A 13,522-nucleotide genomic window follows, 5' to 3' on the forward strand; every position below is an offset into this window, starting at 1 on the left:
ATGACTAAGAGGAGACTTTGACTCCAATCGCCAAGTACACTTTCGTCAAGGCTATTATTTTTCTTGCTTCAGTTATGGGTTGGAGCCTGGAGGTTACATTTGATGGATGTAGAGAACACGTTCCTCAATGGTGTGATTTAAGAGGAAGTGTACACAGAGAAACCTTAGGCTTTTCGATACATTGGAAGGAGTCCCATGTTTGCAGATTGAAGAAGGCTTTGTACGGACTCAAGCAGGCACCTAGGGTATGGTATTCGATGATTGATGGATACTTGAAGAGTTTGGGCTTCACGAAGAGTGATGCAAATCCTAACCTTTACTACAAGGTTGTTGATGGTGATCATTTGATCTTGGTGATGTATGTTGATGATCTGTTCCTGACTGAGGTAGAGAAGCTCATTGTTGGGTGCAAGAGGGCGTTGGCTTCAGAGTTTGAGATGAAGGATCTTGGCTTGATGCATTATTTCTTGGGATTGAAGGTGTAGTAGAGACCAGGTGAGATCTTCCTTTGAAAAGGGAAGTACACAGTTCAAATCTTGAGAAAATTCGTTATAATGGACTGCAAGTCCATGGCTACATCTATGGTGACAAATCTGAAGAAGCTGAGTTATTCTGCTTTAGATTCAAATTTGGTGGATGGATCCCTGATATACCTAGTTAACACTAGGCCAAATATTTGCTTTGTAGTGAGCACTCTAGTCCAATTTATGGTTGAGTTGAGGCATGTACATTGGGTTGCAATGAAGCATGTGATGAGGTGGATATAGTTTGAGATGTCTTAGGTGGTGAAGTGAGGTTCCAGGGATATGCTAATTTTGATTGGGCCAGGAATGCAATGGATAGAAAGAGCACCTTAGGGTGTTGCTTCAACTTGGGATCAACTATGATATCCTGGTTTAGTAGGAAGCAAAGTTTTGTCGCACTCAGTACAATAGAAGCAAAGTATATTGCATCTATTGTCGCAAGTCAAGAAGCAATCTGGCTTTGGAAGCTTCTTGTAGGACTATTTGATCAGGCGCTAGAGATGACCTTGATATATTGTGATAATCAAAATTGTGTCAAGTTTTTAGAGAATCCAATATCTCATGACAGATCGAAGCAAATTGAGGTCAAATATCACTTCATCTGAGACATGGCATAGAAAGGAGCAGTGAAGCTCTAGTACATATCCGTAGATGAGTAAATTGCAGACATTCTGACCAATCCTCTGTCTAGGGGGAAGTTTGTATACTTCAGAGACAAGCTTGGTGTGATGCAAAATGTCCCTGTTGCTGGGGAGTGTTGATATTTATGCAGTGCTGGGCAAACATTTTCCCATGGGGTCATGCCAATTTTACTAGGGGAGAATGATACATTCATCCATGGGGCCATGCTGATTTGGCTAGGCGAGATTGGCCCACGATGGTCACATTGCTTGCTCTAAGATGGAGTGATCTATTTTTATTGAGCGAGTTTAGTTTGTTTATCTAATGGGGTATTTTTACCCATTAGTGGAATAAACAATTCTAGTCTAATGTTGATTTGTTATGTAGGATCTATAGGTGAAGGGGTTTCTTGTGATGAGGTGCCTCTTTATGGGTCTCCACTCAACATTAGAGATCTATATAAATAGACAAGCATATGGGAAGACAAATTATCAACATAACAAGCTCATTTAATCTTTTCTAGTGGAGGAGAAATTAAGCTAAAGGAGAAATCTGTTTGTTAAGGTTCATCTTTCATCTCTCTTCATCATTTCATCCTTGCTCTTGGAGGGCGCGCATGTGATCCATACAACTGAGTTTTGACTAGCTTTGACAATTGCACGAGTGAGGGGTGACCACGTTTGGTTGAGGTTGACCACAACTGTGTGATTGAGATTTGACCACAAAGTTTGATCACACATCTAAGTTGACCATAGACTGTTGATTGCAAGCCGAAGCTTGGCCAAAGTTGATTTTTGACTGTTTTGACTAGCATTGACTTGCTGTAGTTTGACTAAGTTTGTTTGGTATTCGACTCGTATTATTGGCACAAATTTTTAGACAAAATTTTTGATTTGTAATCCTTGCTGGAAAGACAACTTTTCCTGAAGAAAGATTGTTAGGTTTTCTTGCAACATTGGGTTTCCCAAGGTAAAATTATAGTCTACTATGCATGGTTGTGTGTATGATATTTATTGTTTCGCTGCATAAATTGTTGAGATTTTCTATGTGTAATTATGCAATGATATCAGTAGCATGAAAAATACTATTTGAAAATCATTAGGAAGTAATTATCAACATAGAAAATTGTATTCTATTCCACATGCTATAGAATTTCAACAAAAATCTAACATATTTCTAAGTGGAATGTGCCTCATTAGGGTTGACATCATCAACCTTATGTAATGTAGTGCCTCAATAAACCCTAGTTCTATACACGGCTTCAACTTAGGGCTTGTTGAAGGCTTACCATTCCCTAATGTTGATCGTACCTTTAAGTAAACCTTTTTCTTATGCTTGTATGCCTAAATACCCTCTTATTGAGCCATATTTTGAAACTCTAGGTCTCAAGGATTCTTTTCCAGGCTTAGTTTATGGTAAATTGCTTCTTAACATAAAGATTTGTGCCCTAATTCAAATAAGAAGTACCTTGATTAAGCCTTTCGCTTACATCACATTGAACCTATTGACTTAGAATGCCTTTTAGGTGATATACATTGGGAAGCCTCTTGTGTGGTGAAATTCCACTAAAGAGTAAGAGGTGGAGTGCTAAGGTGATAGAGACAACCACCTCATTCTTGTATCTCAGTCTAGTTCTTTCCTTGTGACGCCCCTCACGAGGCTTGCTAGATTTCGAGGCACTTCAGGCCATTCAAGTGTGACATAACAAGTCTAGGGAATAATGTCATCAAGAAGTGTGAGTCAATTTAGTGCATTCCTGGACATCAAATTTTTGTTTACTTTTTTTTTAACATTTATTTGAACTATTAAATGAACAACATTCCTCCGAACAAAATGCAGATTCTAACACATAAACAACATTCCATGAAAACATAAAATCAACACATAAAAGCAACACATATGGACACCAGATATAAGTGGAAACCCTTAAAGGGAGAAAACCATCGGTTTGTTGTTGTTGTGATGCAAAGGAAAGCTCCTATTTTCTCTATTACATTAGCTTTTTGGAGGCTCCAACCTTTCTGCTATTCTGCAAGCTACAACTTGCTTGGAAGCTCCTACTTCCTTTCAGCAGGCTCCAACCTGTTCTTTATCGGCTACAACTTGAAAGGAGGCTACAATCCCCAGATACATGAAAGAAACAATGCTCCGGTTTAACTAGTCTTTTGTTCAACATACCTTCATCTCTATCTTTGCCTCTTCTACTCCTCAAATCTGCTTCACATTTTCTCTTCTGCCTTTGTCTCTTTGTGCCATGTAACTCTTGAACAAGGACTCACGACAACTCGTTCAACTCATATGCTCACTAACCATTTATGCCTTCCAAAATCACATATTTTATGAACAAACTTTGCTTGCTGTTTGTATTGCACAAGAATATGAAGTCAACAATTTTGTCTCTTTGCATTCCACTAATTTGTTTCACACCATTTCAGAAATTGAATATTAAAACAAAAATAATTTGACTTTAAATTATTCGAACATCTGAAGTAACATAGGCCAATATTAATGGTTACACCTCCTCAATTGCTTTAACAACATGCCTTGAATATACCTTGCCTTTGCAACATACATAAGGTATTTTTTACAAGCGTAACAAGCATCACAACATACCTTAGCATCACAACACCTCCTCACAAACAGATGGTGACAAGCAAGCATAAATACCACCTCTGTCAAGCAAGCATAACTACCATAGCATCACAACATAGCAATATATGCAAGCAATTCAACAAGCAACATCAGAACATGTGCAAACATACTTAGCTCCTTCACCTCCTGATCAATAACACTTCAACACCCTTAGCACCATACCTTGTTGCTCCTTTTCCATCACCCTTCGTAATCAATGACAATTATGCCAACTCCATCCCTCCCAAAGGATCACAGGTGAACATTGTCATTAGTAGGATCATGGGCATAACTTGGTGGGGTCACTGGAGCACATCTTCATTGCTAGTAATGTCTGAGCATAATTGAGAAGTGTTTCAGTATCTGGAGAGGGAGAAGGTGATGAACATCATTGCTCCATCCATCGCATAGTCAATGCTCATCTCAAGGTGGTGAACATTGTGGCTTCAAGGTCCTAAAAGCCATCACATTGGTTTAGACATCCTCATCAAAGTGTTGGAGTAGTGTCAAGTGATCGCTTAAGGGACATAAAATATATATGGGAAGAAACATTGAAACCTACCCTCAGAATAGGGCAAAATCATTATGATAGGTATATTAACCATAAAGATTTCATAGTGGAGCTTATCTAATGCAAAGGGCACAAGAATACATCACTTAAGCATTGGCTTCAAATGCCTTTCTAGTTGATGATTTGTAAACAAGTTACCACACAGATATGAGAGGGTTATCGAAAGGCTTTATTTGGTGCTTCCAACCCCAAGGGGAGGAATAATTCCAAGGCTAACCCATTAATCAATAGGGGCATGTGGGTAGTGGACATGGAAAGGTTTAACTTCAGGGAATATGCCATAGTTTTGGTACCAGATTTTGGAGTTCCAACATCTTGAGTGTAATGATGTGAAGAGGGAGCAATCGTGGGACCTAAGTTACTCCTTTGCTCGACCTAGTTTTACCACCCCTCTTGTGTACCTTTTTCTTTAGTGATTTTCTTTTCAAATGCCCCTTGAAGATGTAGTGGTTTGTTGCTTGTTGGGGTTGGGATATTGAAAGTTCCTTTTATTTAGATAGATCATGATATGCTAGGAATTGGGTGAGGGCTAATGAGGGAGGGGGTAGAGCTCAGTCTGGGATCTTATCCACACACTATAAGGTTATCTTGGCCATATTTTGCATTTTAACATTTTCTAGCCATATATGCTCTTTAAACTTTCTTTTAGTTGCATAAACCTCTTAAGGGCAAACTTTTTGCCCCCTTGCTCAAGGACGAGAATAAATGGGAGTTGGTATTAGTGGTATATAGGAATCAACTTGAAGAATGGAGGTTGATTAAGGGATATGTGGAAAGTGGTAATTATGTATTATTATGGGCACACTATATCAACCAGGGCATCATATTTGTGCCCTTCTTGGACAATAGATAAGAAGGCCTCAAGGAAGGTCACACTGGACTAAGGGTAAGGGATAACCTCCAAGGTGAAGTGTGGGGACAAAGATACAACTAAGAGCTGTTAATCATCCAACTCAACTTATGATCTATACTTGAATGCCCTTAACATTAAAAGAAAGAACATGATTATAGAAATGGTTAAGGTGCTTGACAACATATGACACCTTCATTGGAGAAGTAAGCTAGTTGATGTCAATCAGTGGTTGAAGCATGGCTGGTGGGCTTTGAGGCATAGCTATTTGTAGCTCATTGTATGGTTGGTGGTTGGTAGGCTGAACAATTAGGAGGAATGTTCTCTCCTAGGGGCCATCCACTTGGGTGGGTAATAGGTATTAACAATCCTATCTTGGGAGCATGGAAACAAGGAAAACAATTATAATTATCTTGTGTACACCCTAGTAACTAATAGTGTTGTTATTTATTGATTTATAATCATCTTATCTTGATTCCTTTTAGGTATGTTATGTGTCATCATCATTTCAGATGTTTGACCTTGAAGTATGGTGTTGAGAGTGTTCCCACCCAGCCTTATTTATTTGATTTGATAATGAGTTAAACGAGAAATCATATGCCAACACAAGATTTAAATACATAATAAAAGGAAGAATTACAACTTTACACCGATACATGAATCATCATCAATGCTTTTGTTCCTAACTCATATAATATACAAGTGATCACTAAATTGGAGTTATGACAGTATAAAATGATAATGCATCCACTTTTGATAATAACTCAACTAAATTGGAGTTATGACAGTATAAAATGATAATGCATCCACTTTTGATAATAACTCAATTTGATATTGGGGTCCCTTTAAAGTTTAAACACAACAATAGGTCAATAGTTAAAACAAATAGGAAATAGAACCCTCCCTGACTAACTAAGACTTTGTAGTGATATCCTCATATGGGCAAGAATAGTGGGATTCTTGTATAACTCGTGTAGATGTGTGATGATTGTAACCCTAATTCACTTAAGGTTTGTAGAATGAAAACCTGAAAAACATTTGAAGTTGATAAGTGTAGAAAAATCACATACAAGCTAATAACCCCTTGTAGGCATTTGTCAAACACTTAGTTAAATTCTGATTTCTGACTCTAATAAATCTTTGGCAGTAATGTATTAATTCCCAGACAGACAATAGTTATCTGTAAGCAGATATACAAATAACTGAGTCCGAAATTATTTGCAGTGGAAATGGACAAGAATCAACCACACAATTTGACACAATCTTTTTGGGTGGAAAAACCCCGAAGGGAAAATTAGTCACAAGAGGGAATTCTTGTTAATGAGCACATAGAAAATTATAGTGAATTTTACAGAAGAAATTTCCAACAATAAATTCTGTTTACTTATATCACAAATCTGCCTCGGAATTCATGCACTTTTTGATCCTCAAAAAATGTGCCAAACAGTGGTACTCTATGTAGCCTGTTTTCTTGAATTTTGTGCAGATTTATAAGTACCAGTTGTGCAATAATGGACAACCTTCAAGCAAAAAATAACAGCTCTAAAAGTTGTGCCTCATGCATCGATTTTTGTGCCCATTAAATGTTGTATGAATATGCAATAGATGCATACAGATCCATATTGTTCAACCTTGTTTACTGTGGTACTTCTTCCTCGGAATGCATGCCAAGTCCCTGGAATCCGAGCCCCCTTTCAACTGCAATAAATGTTGGTAAGGTGCCTTGGGATTTGTGCCCTTTCACCTAGCCTCTCCTTCACAATTTTCTTCAGCTCTCCTTTCCCCTCCATCCTCATTAAAATGCTCATTAATGAGTCAATGTGTGGCACTTCACTTCTCCCGTCTCCTTTTATAATTCATTAATTACTAAAACCTCTCACCTTTGATTTCAATGGCCAAGATTAAATCTTGCCATCTCAAGATCAATGGTTGTGACCTAATAAGATGCCTGCCACTCAAATCCACAATAATGAAATGCAGCTGAAAATATACACTCAGGCTTACACCACAAAAGAAACGAAGCAACAGAATTTTCACCAAAATTCCCCTGTAGGGGAAATGTGTATTAATTTCACATATACACTTTCATAATCATACAAAATTTTACAAATGTTCTCCTTATATACTATAAGGGAACTATAACAACCATATTCATATTTAGTTGCTAATTCCAACCATCTCCTTAACCATCTCTTAAAATCTCTCAAGAAATTGCCACCAAATCCTCTACCTCATCTTCATGAATCTCTCCATAACCTCCTATCCCTAATTTCTCTATTCCTCATTTATTTTCTAAGGGATGCGATTATCTCGACGATTACATTTTCATGCATTAATAATTCTCTCATAAACATTATGTCTCATATCCCTTTTTAATGAATACTTTATAATTATTTTCCATTTCCTTTCCTTTGGTCCTCAAACTTTTCCTTTCATCTTTTCTTCACACGTTCCATCTTCTTGGATTTATGGTCTTTTTCCTGCATCCTCCATGCTTTCACCTCATTCCTACAAAAAACACATATTTGTGAAGTCCATATAAAAGAATTACCATCCCCCGGAATACATGGGTTGTCAGCGACTGTATTGACTGGTTTTCTTGGAAACTCTTTCCCGTACATGGTCCATCAATTGCTTGGTTCTGCAAATACCTTTTACCGGTACCTGTTTTCCCTTTTCATCTCTGTCATCATCTTTCACCCGTGTTTCTAGCTTATTACCCATAAACCCTGTTATTACCCATAAAACATCACTTAATCTCTCATTGAGATGACTTAAGTCACTTTTGTAGGCTAGGCACCACTGCTGTAGAAGTACCCAAATCTACAATTTCTAACAATAAGATGAAAAATAAAGAGCAGTAAACTAGCATATATACATCATAACCTCAATCATCCAAGTGATGATAGGTTTGTGCTTTGTTTTCTTTTTTACGCGTCTTGGTGCTTAATAGATCTAAGGTTAAGATGGATCTATTCTAGTAAAGTAATAAAATACATCATATTTTATTGATCATAGTTGAAAAAGCTGTCATTGGCAAATATTCGACAATGATCGTGTTAGCCCCAATATTTTCTTGTGTAACTGAAGGGTTAAGATCTTGTGAGATTTCATTATGTTGGTGTTTGGTGGTAGGTGCATTAGTTTTCGTAGTGACTACCCATCCATTTCAGTGACAAGCATTTTAGAGGCACATTCATTAGCTTTTGGGACAGTTGTTATTTTTAGTAGTTTTCCTATTTTCTAGGAGCTTGAGTTCAAAGGTATGCATGTTAGAGTTGTTGATATAATTGTGATCTTTGCGAGCCAATGATGCCAATGACATTACTATTTTTAGCTGTTATGGTTTGAGGGCTTGTATGACAATTATAAGCTTAAATATGGATTCTTTGTGGGAATTCAAGTTTGATGTGAATGATTTCATTGACATGCCAGACGAGATCTTGCTATTTGTAGCAATGCTATATTTGGCACAGTGAACTCTTAGTAGTTCCCTTTACTTCTCATCTTTCCTATTGTAAGAATTTCATTGTTATTTTTGGCTGGTCGGTATTTAGCAGTGCTATTTTTAGTAGGTGGGGGTGCCATACTCTTGGTTGTAGTGAGCAGGTGTGGATTGAGCAAGAGGAAGCCTTTCACGGTGCCATGTGGCGACTATTGTGAATTTTTCTCATAATGAAAACCCTAGTCACCTTTGTTGAGTATATTTGGCAAATAGCTAAAATTGGTTTTCATGAATTTAGTTAGCTAAAATTGGCGATTTGTGATACAGGGAAAGACGAACATAGTCAATCCTCTAGTGCAACCTATTATGAAGTCTACTAAGGCCAAAAGTTGCATTTATATTCTTGTTGGTCAAGAAATCAAATAGGTTTGTCAGTGGAAACTCAGAACACGATACCTCACAAGTAGAATGGTCAAAGTTCGTCAAATCTACTTGCAGAAACACCTCTAGTTTTCAGCTCAACAGGATCATGAGTAATCCTGTTATCCAAGCAATGATCAATCAGAGGATCTCCTTGAAGAAAAATTCAAGATCATGAGCAAATTGTTTCATTCGATTCTGCACCAAAGTGGCATTATCGTTTAAATGTTGGAGAACTTGTTGTTGATGCTCGATGTGATTTTTCACTGCTTGAACCCTTTTCTTCTTGATATGTCCTTTTAAATTGAGAGTTTGAGGAGTGGTAATTTCTGCCAATGCATTACAAGATATGGTTGGATTCATTTCTTGATGCTCGATGTGATCTTTCACTTCTTGAACATTTTTCTTCTTGATATGTCATTCTATATTAAGAGTTTGAGGAGTGGTAATTCTTGCGAATGCTTTACAAGATATGGTCAGATTCGTTTCTTCTTTCTCTGAGGTTGGTTCCTAATGACTATCCTTTTCTTTTGACGTTTCTTGATCCTTTTCTTCTTGATATTTCACTGCTTGAACCTTCTTCTTCTTGATACGTCCTTCTATCTTGAGAGTTTGAGGAGTGATAATTCCTGCCAATGTAGTACAAGATATGGTCAGATTCATTTGTTCTTTCTCTAAGGTTGGTTCCCGGTGTATATCCTCTTCTTTTGACGTTTCTTGATCATTTTCTTCTTCCTCTTCATATTCTATGTAAAATAATTTCTTCTCAGCGCACTTATGACCTTTAATGTATTTGCTATCACAATTGTAACAAAGCCCTTTTGCTATTTTTTCTTCCAATTGTTGTGGTGTCAACCTTGTAGGTTGTGGAAGGCTAGAGAAACAACACTTCCACTTTATAGTTGTGAGAGGGAGACATCCTCGTTGCCATAATTTTGCTTTCCACTTTTCTTGCCAACCTGTATGCCTTCTCCAATGAATCAGGTTCCCAAAGGCGAACCTCATGTTGGATATTATTTGTTAAAGTCCCTATGAAGACATCAATCCTCTGCTTCTCTGGAATATCATTTACCATTCTATTCAATTTTTGAAAGTCCTTAATGTGCTCTTCCATTGACCCCTTTTGTTTGAGATTTAGCAATTGGCTAAAGAAAGTGTTTCTCTTTGTATCCTCATAATGTGCTATCATTTCCTTCGTGAAGATTGACCACGTAACAAGTTTACGAGAACAAAGCCCTTTATACCATAAAAATTGATCCGGTTCTAAATATGAAGATGCAATACATACCTTTTGTAACAATGGTACACCATGTAGATCAAAATATTTCTCCATCTGTAGTATCCAATTTACCAGATCCTTGCCATCAAACTTCCTCATCTTGCTTTTTCTTGATTTTAGGAGCTCGATCTTGAAATGATTGTAACTCTGCAATTTCAGATCTTCCAGTTCTGAAATCGCGACTTGCAGTAGCACTCTGCGTCCTCCTTCCAATGCCACCAGTCTGATCGAAATTGGATTCTCCAAGAAAGAGTTATGCACAATCTCCTAAGATGACCTGATTATATACCTTCTCAGAAGAGCGAACTTGTATGAAGTGCCACGTGTCACGGTTTTGACCTTCGGATCTAAAAATATACACAGAAAGCTACAGTCTGTCCTCTTTCTGTAACTTACAAAATTTCAATTTGATGTTTAGAGAGATAGTTATGACGATTTTCCCCAGGTCACGTGTTTAGGATGTAATTCGGGCATCTTCCAAAACCCTAACTCCCTCAAATCATATATCCGCAAATATAGTGAGACAAGATCTGAAATTCGGACCCAAGGTTCAGATCGGTTTATTCTCAAATGGGTTTGTTTTTTAGCTTCTGAAACTTCCTATCGACAAAGTTACAGCGAAAATTCCATGATGACCTGCTTTAGATGAAATTCTGGAGCTTGTAAAAACCCTAAATTCCACAGATCATATCTCCGAAAATATAGTGAGACAAGATCTGAAATTCGCACCTGAGGTTCAGTGCGATTGCTGCTCAAATGGGTTTTTTTGTTTGCTTTTGAAACGTCGTAGAAAAAATGTTATAGCAAAAGTTCCACGATGACCTGTTTGGAGCAGCGAAACCCTAGAATCCAAAGCTCTGATACCAAATGTTAGGAAACTAGCTCACAAAAAGATAGAAAAGAAAGATAAACGCCTTAGAAGTCAGCGTCTTTGAGGGGGAAACCTCCTTTACATTACACAAATGAACTGTTTTTGGATGATGCAAATGACAAGACCTCCTTTCTATATATAGGAGTCTAAGGGGTCATAATATAATCAGAGCTGACGTAACAATAATAATGTAAGGGCACAATAATAACAATATTGGGCTTCCATGGGGCACAATAATAACAATATGGGGACTACATGGGCACAACAATATAATAAGGGGGTTGTACTAATAACAATACGGGGTTACACTAATAGTATATGGACCTAACAGAAAAAACATGAAATAAATTACAGTGAAATCCCTATCTTAAATTTAAGAACAAAGACGAGCAATTTTATGAGCAAAGAGGGACATTTTTTAACGCGAAAGAGAAACAAAATTAAAAAATAGGGACAATATTCAGATATGCAATTTTAGAAGAGCGATAGCATACCTTGGAATGAAAGATGGGTTGTAGATTGCTGCCAAAGATGTCAACTCCACTAGACAAAGCCAAACCCACTCCAAGCTTCTTGGTGTTAGACTACTGTTGTAACACTTAGCTTTGTTGCTGAACTATGAAAGCTCACATATGCTCCTAAAAGTTTACAGTAAGAGGTGTGAGGCAACTGAGAGGGTGAGGATTTTTGGAGGGAATATTTCCCTTTTTTTGTTAACGAAAACTATTGTATAAACCTATTTCAACTACACACGTGTGGGGTCTATGCGCGTTGACATGCTTGGTTGCTTCAAGACAGGATCGAATGGCTTGGTACTAAACTGGTACAAATTGGTCCACTTGTCTATGTTGCTGGCCGACTTGATACATGGCCTTGTCCAACCAGTTAGTTTGACTGTTCCCAGTTCGGCTCAAGTTGGGTTTTAAAACTATTGATCCAAATATTTGCTTGGAATTATGATATGAACTTGGAAGCCCTGGCTAGTAAAAATAGTAGTGTCTTGCACTTCACCCGGAAAAAGCTTATTTGCATAGTGAGCTCACGAGGATTCTGATTATGTGATCACCTCTGACTGGTGGACCTCGGAACTCTAGCTCCTAGAAAATGGAAAGATTGCTAAAAATGACAAATTTCCCCAAAACTTGCCTTTGAAATGAATTTTGATCTTTGATATGGACTTGATTTATGTGAAGCCTAATGTTCCTATTATTGAATATGAGCTTGATGGAAGTTAGCTGGCTCTTAGCCATCCATTTGCTGGCACATTTGGGGGGGGGGGTTGACAAGATTGCAAGCACACTATGAACTTTATAGATTGAGAATTTGAGATATGTAGTATGCCATCACCACCACTAACATTTGAATGAGGATTGATCTTGCCTGTCTAAAGAGCCCTAAGTAAAAGACTTGTTGATGTTTAGATCCCTTAGATCTTTTGGGTTTTGTTTTGGATGTGTATTGTACTAGATGTAATTTTCCCATAAACGCCCTTACATGGTATATACAGGAGCAAACTTCACATATGATGTGTTTGATGACTTATCATGTCGACCAATGATTAACAATTTATAGCATGCAGATACTTGTGTTGTGTCTTTTGGTGTTTTTGTAGATTATTGCATGTCGTCATCATATTCATTAGATTTAGCTAAAGAAGCACCTATGCTTTTTGAAGGTTCTTAGCTTCCATATCTTACTATGCCATCAAGCTTGTTGCCATTAGCCAACCTCCATTAAACATAGTTTCCCATTCTGTGTAGATATTCTCCCTTGCATTATTTTTTAATCCCTGAGTTTTGTGTTGTAACTAAATGATGATAATGCTGGACGACCAACATGTATAGTGTGCCAAAAGTGTTGATGTAAATATCTTATTAAATATAGTTGTAAATTGCCAAAGCTGATGAAAAGGACGAATGCCATTGTCTGAAAGCAAAGCTTGCTTGAAGAAGTCAGTAAGGGGGATTGGGAAATTTCCTAGCTTTCATGAATTTAATGTTTATTGTCAGATTGCCCCAAGCCTGGGCTTTGTGCCATGTAGGAGGCATTGTTTGACTCCATAACCCGAGGAGGGACCTTGGACCTCTCATATATGAAGCAACATTGAGAATAAGGGAGAATGCCATTGGACCGAATTGGAGGTTGAGCAAGCGACTAGTAAAACTATGTTTGGAAGCTGGACCACAGAGTCCATGCTTGAATCATGATTATTTGAGGAAACCAGTGAGGAGACCCTCAGACTGAGTTGGGTGGATTGAGAGTAATTCAATTATCTGGTTGTATTATGCATGAGAACGACAGAAGAGAGAG

At 37.6% G+C, this 13,522-nt stretch overlaps 1 protein-coding gene across 1 annotated transcript in view; it reads left to right on the forward strand.

The window, feature by feature from the left end:
• Positions 1-13,522, forward strand: part of LOC149156955 (pre-mRNA-processing protein 40C-like) — a 107,112-nt gene that overhangs the window by 77,638 nt on the left and 15,952 nt on the right.

This window comes from Pinus tabuliformis, chromosome 9, assembly GCF_031772625.1.
Source record: "Pinus tabuliformis cultivar Carrire ecotype Pingquan chromosome 9, CPIR1, whole genome shotgun sequence".
Lineage (NCBI taxonomy): Eukaryota > Viridiplantae > Streptophyta > Pinopsida > Pinales > Pinaceae > Pinus > Pinus tabuliformis.